The sequence below is a fragment of the Heterocephalus glaber genome, unplaced genomic scaffold (assembly GCF_053883595.1).
Source record: "Heterocephalus glaber isolate CG9 unplaced genomic scaffold, H.glaber_assembly_v1.0 deba00001497, whole genome shotgun sequence".
In the NCBI taxonomy this organism is placed as follows: Eukaryota; Metazoa; Chordata; class Mammalia; order Rodentia; family Bathyergidae; genus Heterocephalus; species Heterocephalus glaber.
The window spans coordinates 31,029,682-31,040,656 of NW_028258320.1; the positions used below are offsets into that span (position 1 = coordinate 31,029,682).

A 10,975-nucleotide genomic window follows, 5' to 3' on the forward strand; every position below is an offset into this window, starting at 1 on the left:
GCTCCAGAAAAAATAGCATTTGCACTTAGAAATCTAATTCCAAGGGAATATTGGAAATATTAGGCATTATTTTTAACTTATATACCATAAAAATACAACTCTTTTCTGTAAGAACTTGCCTACAAGCTGAGCTTGAACGTGACTAAGGGGTGATGAAGATGAAAAATAAAGAGACAGAGAAACAGGTTAAAATCTGGGGGGCAAGGGGGCTCATGTCTTCCTTTGACATAGACCCCCAAATGACTGGCACACCTTGGTTTTATTCACTCAGACATGGCACGAGCAATTAGAGGTCCACAAGATTCATCTGTCTCCCCGCTTTCATGGTACTTCTCCTGATGAACAACTTCAGGTGATTTTACTTCTCCCTGCAGCATGGTAGTATTCTCTTTCTTTCCAGGGATCACCAAAGAGGCAAATCAGGCCTCATTATTCTCATTGGGTCTCTCATACTTCTCATCAACAAAGAGATTTTTGTTGCTTCTGTTTTTGTTTTCTTTTTTGACTCTTTCATTTTAAAATAATTATACACTTATAGCGAATTGCCACATTAATGCAGAATATCTTTGGTACCTTTTATTTTAATTTTCCCAGTGGTCATACTATATATGACTGTAGTGCAGTATCAAAACCAAGGAATTAACATTGGTACCACATGATCAAGACTACAAGACAACCTGGGATGTATTCAATAAAATGCTTCCTGACTTTTTGAGTAAGTACAATTTATGGAGATGGTAGGGTATAGGTACTTTTGAATTCCTGTTTATTTTCAACAAAATTCCTATAGTTGTTAGACTGCATTCCACAGGAAATATTCATTATTGTTTTATGTGTGTTCTGAGGTTTTTTATTAAAGGAATTTTCAATTACTAGAGGTAAATGTTATGTTTATAAAGCATTATAGATATTAAAGAAATTCTCTAGGAAACAAAACCAGTGATATTGCACAATAACCCTTTAAATAAAGCTTTTAAATTGTTCTAAAGCATTTAGTTTGAAATAATTCCTAGTATACATCTACCTTTACTATGACTCTATACTTTCAAGATGTGAACATTAAATTTTGAGGGGCTTCAATATGAAGTGCTTGATTTGACAGTTCTCCCTCAAAACCTTGGTAACACCATTGTCCTTCTAAGATAAAAGTCATATTTCTAAATGTAATATGTAAGTTTATTTTATTAATAAATAATATTTTTATTCAAAAGATAAGCAATGATATTGCAATTTGAAGAAGTTATGTTTTGAACACTGATGAGACGTTACTTGATCTCTGCTTGCATACATAATCAGAGCAAAAGCTGAATTTATTTGAGAATATTAGATACTTTGGAGATGCTGGTGACCTTAAAAAGCATTTTGTTTTATATTTCAGTGTGTAACAGATATATTTGTCTCTTTCTTCTTTTCTACATATGGTAAATTCTTATGAAAAAAGTACGAAGATATAAATGAATTGCTGCTAAAAGGCTGCAAAGAGATAAATCACTGCCATAGGAACAATGGTCAGTTATAGACAAAAACCTGCTCTGTGATGCAGTTATCTTTGTAATACAAGATCTATTTACTGCTTCTTATAACACTATCATTTTCTTTAACACATTCTCTTCTTTTTTTCAGAACAATACTGGTTCATTTTTAAAAAGCAATAGCATGAGACTGCAAATCTTTTTTTTCATGTTTTGAGATTATGCATTACATTATTTGGTTTTAAAATACGTTTTGAATATCATCTAACATAAAGCCAGGTATGGAACATGAAATATCACTAACCATCTAACTTTTTATCTTACTATTCATGTCTACTTATTACAAAGCTTAATAAAATAACCTGAAATCAAAATCCATTTTCTTTATGTCCACCATTTCTTGATTCTTCAGTATGCAGCTTAAATCCAAACGAGAGAGAGAGAGAACCTTTAAATTCTTTGTTTCCCTATGAAACTATTAGTGACATCAAGAACTTATAATTATAGTATATACTAAATAATGTGACAAGAATCATTAATGCTTGTTTTAGATTAATGTGATATTTGTGATCAATCACATCTATCTCTAGTTGATTAAAAGTTTAATGCTATTCTGTAATATACAGTTCAGATAAAAGTAACAAAATGCTATTTATTTAAATAATACCCATGTAATTAAAGAATTAACCATGAGAAGCAAATAGGGAAGAACTCATAAGTATTTATAATCTCCTACTAAGTATTTAATATTTTTTTAAAAGGTACAACTCAGGGCCGAGGATTTAGCTGAGTAGCACCGCACCTGCCTTGCAAGCGCAAGGTCCTGAGTTCTATCCCCAGTACCGCAAAAAAAAAAAAAAAAGATACAACTCAGAAAAATATTACATAATAAAAAATGAAATCAGTACCTCATAGAAATATCTGCATTCCTATATTCATTGAAGCCTTACTCACTGCAACCATGATATAAAAACAACTGAAGTGTCTATTGGTGGGAGAATGGACAAAGAATAAAGAAATTCTGGAGAATGCATTCGTACATTATTATCAGCCTTAGCAAGGCAGATAGAACCATGTATAACAGCATGGATAAACGAAAGGACATTACACTAAGTGAAATAAACCAGGCACACAAAGAATTGCATGAATTCACTTTTATGAAGAATTTAAAAGAAAAAGTTGAACACATAGAATCAGAGTAAATTTATATCTGTAATAATCAATTCATTTTCTTTATAGCCACATTAAAATATGTTGTAAACCTGAAATATATACAATAAAAATAAATAAAAATTAAATATGATTTTATTTGAACTAATAGAGAACTTTTGTTGTAGCAAACAGCTAGCAGTTTTCTGCACTGCTTCCTAACACAACTCACCCTTATTAGACTTTATCACTACTCTCCTGGAAAACAGGCTATGTTTTTTTTCCAGCACTGGGGCTCAAGGTGCAGTGCCACTGAGCTAAATCTCCAGCCCAGGCTATATTAAATAAATCTTTTAAAGGATAGTGCCTTGAGATATTGTGTTAGGTGTGCATAGTTCAACTTCTTAAGTCTTACTTGATATGAGGGCTTTTATTAATATCATAAGCTCTAAATTTACATAAATAAGCTGTACATGGTGCTGCACATCTGTAGTCTTGGCCACTGGGGAACTTGAGGCTGAAAGACCACTTGAACACAGGAATTAAAAAACAGCCTCAGCAATTTAGACCCTGTATCAGGTAGATAGATAGGTAGATAGATAGATAGATGATTATTTATGCCGCCATTCCACTCTATCCTTCTTACAACACCACACATTCACCATCCGAGTCTAACTTACCCTTTAACTATGGATGACAGAGGCTTATAAGGGGAAAGGCATGTTGTTTTCTAGAACTAGATTGCATAAGTATTTCACAAGTATCTTATGGCTTTGTATTATTTTCTTATATATTCAAAGATATAAGTATGTGTCTACTCATCTTAATTTCTTTTATATGTGGTAGAACTTTGCTATATATATATATATATATATATATGATTTAAAATATTTTAAAGAATGAAAGGAGTAATCTTACTCTATTTTTAGAATTTCCATGGAAGTTGCAAATCATACCCACGTGTCTTATTATACTAGTGAAGTTTAATAACTTGTCAAGGGAAACATAATTAGTTGAGTAAAAACTTTAAAACTTACTACAAAGGAGAGCTTTTCATCCTTTTGAAACTAAATTTTCGTTTTTACAGGGATCATTTCCTAAAGTCCATCCACTTGAGTTTCCCATTTGCTCTAAAACAATGGTCAGCCTATGTAATCTTTTAGCATCCTAATAGGATTATAAACATACCCAGGATCCAATCATTAAAAATCTTATATAATGTCACATGAAATGATCATATATTTCTCCATCATATAGCATTTATTGATGCGGTGTTCTAAAATAATAATCAAAATTAATAAGGTATTATTTGCCTCATCCTTATAGTTTGTTTGATCTGGAATTTCTTGTTCACACCACAATGAACTGTGGACGATCAGCCTACTCTTAGGACTGAGAATATTAATCATTGATGGTAAACCTGATTCCACCAAGCTATTATAAGGTATAAAATGGATGCATGTATTCTAAATAGAAAATACGCAATGAAAAATTTGAGTGATCTGTTCACTTCTAAGGAAGTTACATTTTTAACAGAACTGTAAATATGTTTTTTAAAATACCTAAAATCGGTAAGCATAGGTGCAGGCTCAGGCGCAGATGCGTTCTCCCGGTGGCCCGCGCTCCCTCTCCGTGTGGTGGAGCGCCCTGAGGACTCAGGCGGAGCCTGGGCTACACCGCTGACTCCAGTGGTTTGGGGCTTTCAGCGGAATGTGGCCGGGCTGGGTTTAGCGCTACAGCCGCTGTGGGTCATGGAGATTAAACCAAAAGGACGTCCCTATATGATGACCTGGGAGTGGAAACCAGTGACTCCATAACAGAAGGCTGGTCCAAAAACGTTAAGCTTCTGCAGTCTCAGCTTCAGGTGAAGAAGGCAGCTGTCACTCAGGCAAAGAGCCAAAGGACAAAACAAAGTACTATCCTCGCTCCAGTTATTGACTTAAAGCGAGGTGGCTCTGCAGATGACCGCAGATTTTGGACACACCACCACACGTTTTGGCAGGCCTGAAGGACCCTGTTCCCGGTAGGTTTTCTGCAGAAATTTTGATTCCTTTAGCTGATGAATACGATCCTATGTTTCCTAATGACTATGAGAAAGTAGTGAAACGCCAAGGAGAGGAATGACAGAGACAGTGGGAGCTGGGGAGACAAAAGTGAAAAGAGGTGTAAAAACAGACATGAAGTTAATGGGTTTTTAAGGCGACCAGATCCAGATTCTGAGGAAGATGAAGATTATGAGTCGGAGAGGAGAAAAAGAAGTATGGGAGGAGCTGCTATTGCACCACCTACTTTTCTTGTAGAAAAAGACAGAGTTACCCCAAGATTTTCCTTATGAAGAGGACTCAAAACCTCGACCACAGTCTTCCAAAGCTGCTTTTCCTCCTCCAGTAGATGAGGAACAGGATAGGCCAAGATCTCCAACTGGGCCCAGCAACTCCTTCCATGCTAACATGGGTGGCACAGTAGCACATAAGATCGTGCAGAAGTATGGCTTCTGGGAAGGCCAGGGTCTGGGGCAGCATGAGCAGGGTGAGCACTGCGAGGTCAGTGGAGAAGAGCAGCAAAGGAGGTGGCAAGGTCATTGTAGATGATGCCACTGAGAAGGGTGAATCTCAAGATGCATCAAAGAAGTCAGATTCAAATCCATTAACTGAAATACTTAAATGTCCTACTAAAGTGGTCCTACTGAGGAATATGGTTGGTGCAGGAGAAGATGAAGACTTGGAAATTGAAACGAAGGAAGAATGTGAAAAATATGGCAAAGTTGGCAAATGTATGATATTTGAAATTCCTGGTGAACCTGATGATGAAGCAATATGAATATTTTTAGAATTTGAGAGAGTTGAATCAGCAATTAAAGCTGTTGTTGATCTGAATGGGAGGTATTGTGGTGGACTGCTGGTAAAAGCATGTTTCTACAATTTGGATAAATTCAGGATTTTGGATTTGGCAGAACAAGTTTGATTTTAAGAATTACAGTCATCTCAGAGATCCTTAAATGAGCTCCGGACTGAGCAAAGACACTGATCCTTAAAAGATCTGTGTTCTGAGCAGAGATGGACAAAGCTGGTGAATACTGGGGCTGCTGGAGGGACTTCTGATATATATGTTGATTGATCCCTTTTTATTTTATGATTTTAACACAGTTTTTAAAATAATTAATAAAATTAATTAATAAAAATTAATTAATTAATTTTAAATGCCTAAAATCTATACCAACTGCAAGATTGGAAATTAATGAGAGGAGAATTAGTGAGAAAGGAACAATTAAAATATTTATATATGTCATATGTATGTATATAAATAAAAAAACAATTTTCACTTCATATGATGGCTTTTGAAAAATAAAAATCAAAGCCATCTTTATACACCTAAATTGTTAAATATACACAGACTATATGCTTCAAACATTTCATTCCTGTTTACCCATAAAAATAAAATCATATATCATATCATAAATCATATGCAATGATCTGTACATGCATATTCATAGCAAATATTTTTGTTTTAGTTAAATCCTGAAAACAATCCAAATGTTCATTTAGAGATAGGTAGAAAAATATTTCATGGTATGTTCATGCAAGAAAATGCTTTTCATGCAATAATTAGGAAATAATAGCCTACTGATAAGTACAGTAACATAGATGAGAATCACAATCATTTTCTCAGTGAAGGAAGCAAGAACTTTGTAGAATAAATGAATCCATAATTTTATTTATATGAAATTCTATAAACAGACTAATATATAGTAAAATGAAGCAGATCTTTAAAAAAAATACAAGTGTATTCTAGAATTAGAAATACTAATTTCCTCTCTTTTCACTCTCTATTTCTAAGAGAATATCAGGTTCAACTAAACAATATTATAGACCTGCTAGGTTGTTATTAAGTTAAGAATAATTGGCTTATGTCTGGCTTTTATGGAAAAATCTTGAGTCTAATTGTTGCTCTCCCTCAAAATAACATACAGAAAAATCAGCACAGAAAGAAACTGATTTTGAAAATACTTGTTCATCTAGAAAGTTTTATTCAATAAATTATAATGAAATAGTTAAATTCAATGTGCAATTTGTAACATGAGATATGAAGGAAATGAGAATGGGCTTCCATAGTTTTTCTGTTGTCCATCCAATCCTGCACTCAAGCACATCTTTTAAGTAATAACTTGCCAGATTCAATAATATGCTTTCCCACTTTTGATCATATGGTCTGGAGCAAATAAAATACTTTTATATGCATTCAAAGTAATCGGTTTTAAATTACATAACAAACAAAAACAGAACCTACACAATAAAAAGGGACAGTACAGTAACAGGAGACCAGAGAAAAGTGAAGTTCTCTTTATGGAAGTATGCTGGCAACTTTTCAGAACAGTCCTTTATGTTCTCTAACCCCTGATCTACACTCCTTTGTGTAACATCCCTCACTCCATGTTTGTACACTAGCCACATGTCTCTGAAAACTAAAATAAAAGTGAAGACATATCACTTTCATAATCACGTTACAAAAGCAAGTGATATTTCTCACACATGCACTGGCTCTCAATGTCATTGGCATTCCATCTTTCCCTCTTTGTTGCTTCCTCTGATTTAGCTCTCTGACATGTTTTGAGATGCTCTTCACAGAGACTCATACGGAAGCAATTGAAAGAGACAGGGTTAGAGCTCCTGAGGAACGCCATCCTTCATCCCACTACAAACTAGAAATCAAATCTTGTTAACAATCATGTGAGTGATCTTAGAACTAGTTCCTCCCTAGCAGAGAGTACAAATGAAAATGCAACCCCAGCCAATATCTTCACTGTAACTTGGTAAAAGACTCTGAGACAGAAGCATCTCCTGTGCTGTGCCAGATTCTTGACTCGTAGAAGCTGTAGGATGACAAATTTTTTAAATTTTAATCCACTGAATTTCAGAGTACATAATTTGATTTTATTATATAATAATAAAAATTACAGTAAGGAATTATGTAGCATATACTTTAAAATGCAATGCCTCCCAACTTTATTTTTAATGTTGTAATGTATTTTAGTTAGCACTGTATTTACATTTTAAGCCCTAAAATTGAAACTTTTCATTCTTCTAGTAATACAGAGCAGTGACCATGTGGTTTCATTACTTGATCCATCAGCATTGTCTTGGAAGGTACCTTCCTCAAAGTGATTATTAAAGTTTTATCAGGTGATGCATAAATAATCCCCTCAAAAGGCAGTGAAGAGGCTTCCTCTCTTAGGAAAAATTCTACTGGAAAATAAAATATTAAAATTTGGGGGTGCATTGTACCCAGTTTTATGAGTCTTCCCAAATGCTACTGTTCCCCCTTTCAGGATCTCGTTTCTTCATCATCAGTGTACTCAGCTTAACAATAGATAACCTGAAAAAGTGGAGATGCAGTTTTCCTTGTAATGCATCCACTGGCAAAGTGAGATTCTGGATTTGATTTTAAGCAGTCTTAGTCCTACAGCTGCAGGAGATGAGTCTCTTTCATGGCACATGTAGAATATTTCAGGTCATTTATGGAATGCTTACACTGGGAATTAAAATGCCTGAACTGAACTCTTCCTTCTGTTTACTAGGTTCATCCCCCAACATTAGGAGCAGTCAATTGATCTCATTATGCTTATTAGTTTCATGAAAATATTTAAAAGTATTATTGTTTTGTCACCCAGAATCCTTACTTCTTATAGGTGTTTTATTATTAAGAGTATTTGATGGTTATATTTTATATATCTCAATGGCAAGATCATGCTATATACTATCAGTTCTCTCTTTACTGCTATAAATACAGTCATTGTTGTCCTTAAATCTAGTTGACTTAGTCAATTCCAAAAACACTAGAATTAATTTGGAAAATTCATCCTTCAGATTCCACTTCTATAATACTCTTCTTAGTACCAAACTCTGTTAGACTTCTCAAAAGAAAAAGACAAATGAATATATATGCATATATATTTTAATCAATCAAAATTCCATATTACAGTTAAATAGTATAGAAGATATATAGTTTACTGTGGAGGCAGGTTGTCCATGAAAAACAAGCCAAGCAAATCAGTGCAAAGCAGTTTCCACTTTCTACCCTTGCTACCCCTTTCTCAGCTCTGGGACAGTCTTTTTTCTTTTTCTTTTTTTTTTTTTGGTACCGGAGATTGAACTCAGGTCCTTGTGCTTGTGCAACAGGCGGCGGCACCACTGAACTAAATCCCTGGCCCATGCCACTCAACAGTCTTATGGAAGATGTAACAGTGGAGCAGTTACGGACATCTCAGCATGACAATATGTTACAAAGGATCTGCACCTACACCAACATGCTTACAGGAACATCTTACAAACCCCTCTTTCTTTCATTATGCTTTCTACTTCATTGCATTTGTTACTTCAACTTTCAAGCAGCCTTGCAAATGAGGATCTTTTTACCAGCCAAAGCTATCTGTACCCACTGTGGGTCCTAAAAGACGGCACAGCTACCTTCACTGTTTATCAGGGTGCAAGAAGTTCAGTATCAGTTTATTTTGGTCCCTGTCCACACCAGGGTTTGGACTGCAGGAAGAAATTTTCATCTGGGGTAGGAGTACAAAATGTTGGATACAGGGAACCCAAAGGTGGCTCCCTTGCTGGCCTGGGCCAATCTATAGCCATAGTATGGAAATGAAGTAGATGGAAGTATAGTGGATTTGTAGCTGCTTTCCAAGAACTAGGACTCCTGGTGGGACACTACAGCCATTTTTTTGAATAATTTTCTTCCAGTGAAGGCAGGACAACAAAAACTCAGGAAAAGGAATCTGTGTATGCTCATCAGAAGGACTTCATAATGTTACATGGCCTTGCAGGCCAGTTGCTATGACAGAGATCATTGCCTAAGAGCACTGCAAGGGAAATGGCAGGATCTGAGGATGTGGTGGAAACAATTATGAAAACTACATGCTGTCTAGCTGTCTAGAATATGAACGGCAGTATATAGATTAATAAGTAGATTGATAGATTCACACATGTGATTATGGAAGCTACCAAGTGCAGTGTCTCTCAAGGTAGCTCATAGGAGCCTGGAGATCTGGATAACTGACTCAAAGAACCAGGAAGAACCAATGTTGCAGAGAAAATGCAAAAGCAGTCTTGATAGAAAACTACCTTTTGCTCAGATGTTGCTAGTCTCTGTTGTATTCAGGTCTTCAACTAATTGGATGAGACCCACATTATGGAGAACAATTTGCTTTACTCAGAATTCTACTGATGTATTTAATGTAATCCAAAATCTCCCTCACAGATGTACCGAGAATGTTTGCCCAATTATCTGGGTACTTCATGATCCAGCAAAAATGACATATTTAATGAATCATTGGATACCTATAGCAGATTAGAAAAACAAAATAATTTTCTCCAATGAATCATTTATTGTGTGACAAATTTAAGTGTTAAACACATGGTTTAAATCACAACATCAACTGGGATCAACACAAAGTTAAACTGAATCATAAAAGTACTATTTCACAGAAAAAAATAAAGCTTTCATTGATGTAAAATCATATGCTTTTTCTAGAGTTTTCAAAGGTAGTAATAGATTTAATCATAGAAGAAACATTTAGGCACAAAAGTTTAGGTTTGAAAATAAAGTAAAAAAAAAATCTATTGAAGGTTTGAGAACAACAGAATAAAATTTTGCAGTTGAGATAAAAGATATCAACCATTTTAATAAGAGCCACAGAAAGAATTTGCATTCAGATTTTTATATTTTAATGAGCTGAGAACTTTAATGCTTGTAAGTCCTGGAACATGAAGAAAAGAGAGCAAAATTTGGTATCTGGGGCTGGGGATTTAGCTCAGTGGTACTGCCCCTGCCTCACAAGCTCAAGGTCCTGAGTTCAATCCCTGGTACCAAAAGAATAATAATAATAATAATAATAATAAAAAATTTGGTATCTGTATTCATTTATTGACCTATCTCAGTCTATAATAGATTCACTGAGATAATTTAGATGACTAGTTTATGTGTCTTTGACTCCTATACTATAATTTTTCTCAAGGGATAGGATTTTTATTTACTCACCTTTCATATTCCTGGACACAGAAACCATTGCATTTATAATAATAATCTAATCAATTTTGACAAACTACCTTAAAATTTTGGGCCAAATTTGTCATTCAAATGTTAATATTTTCTTTTTTTATTACATTAACTATTATTATCTAACTCAATTGCTCTTAGACATATGTCATTTCCCTCTCTAAAAAGTAAATTGGTGATTTTTCATGAGAGAATTCTAAGAGATCACAGAAAAAACCTTTCATCTGACAAATTAGGCTATCAAGCTTCAGAGAGCTTCAGTGATTTCTGGATCAAAAATTCCTCAGGTAAAAGTT

General features: G+C 34.6%; 1 pseudogene; it reads left to right on the top strand.

Moving 5' to 3' along the window:
* The first annotated feature begins 4,220 nt into the window (after nucleotides 1–4,220).
* On the top strand, nucleotides 4,221–5,718 carry LOC101696441 (splicing factor 45 pseudogene; annotated as a pseudogene).
* Nucleotides 5,719–10,975: the final 5,257 nt, after the last annotated feature.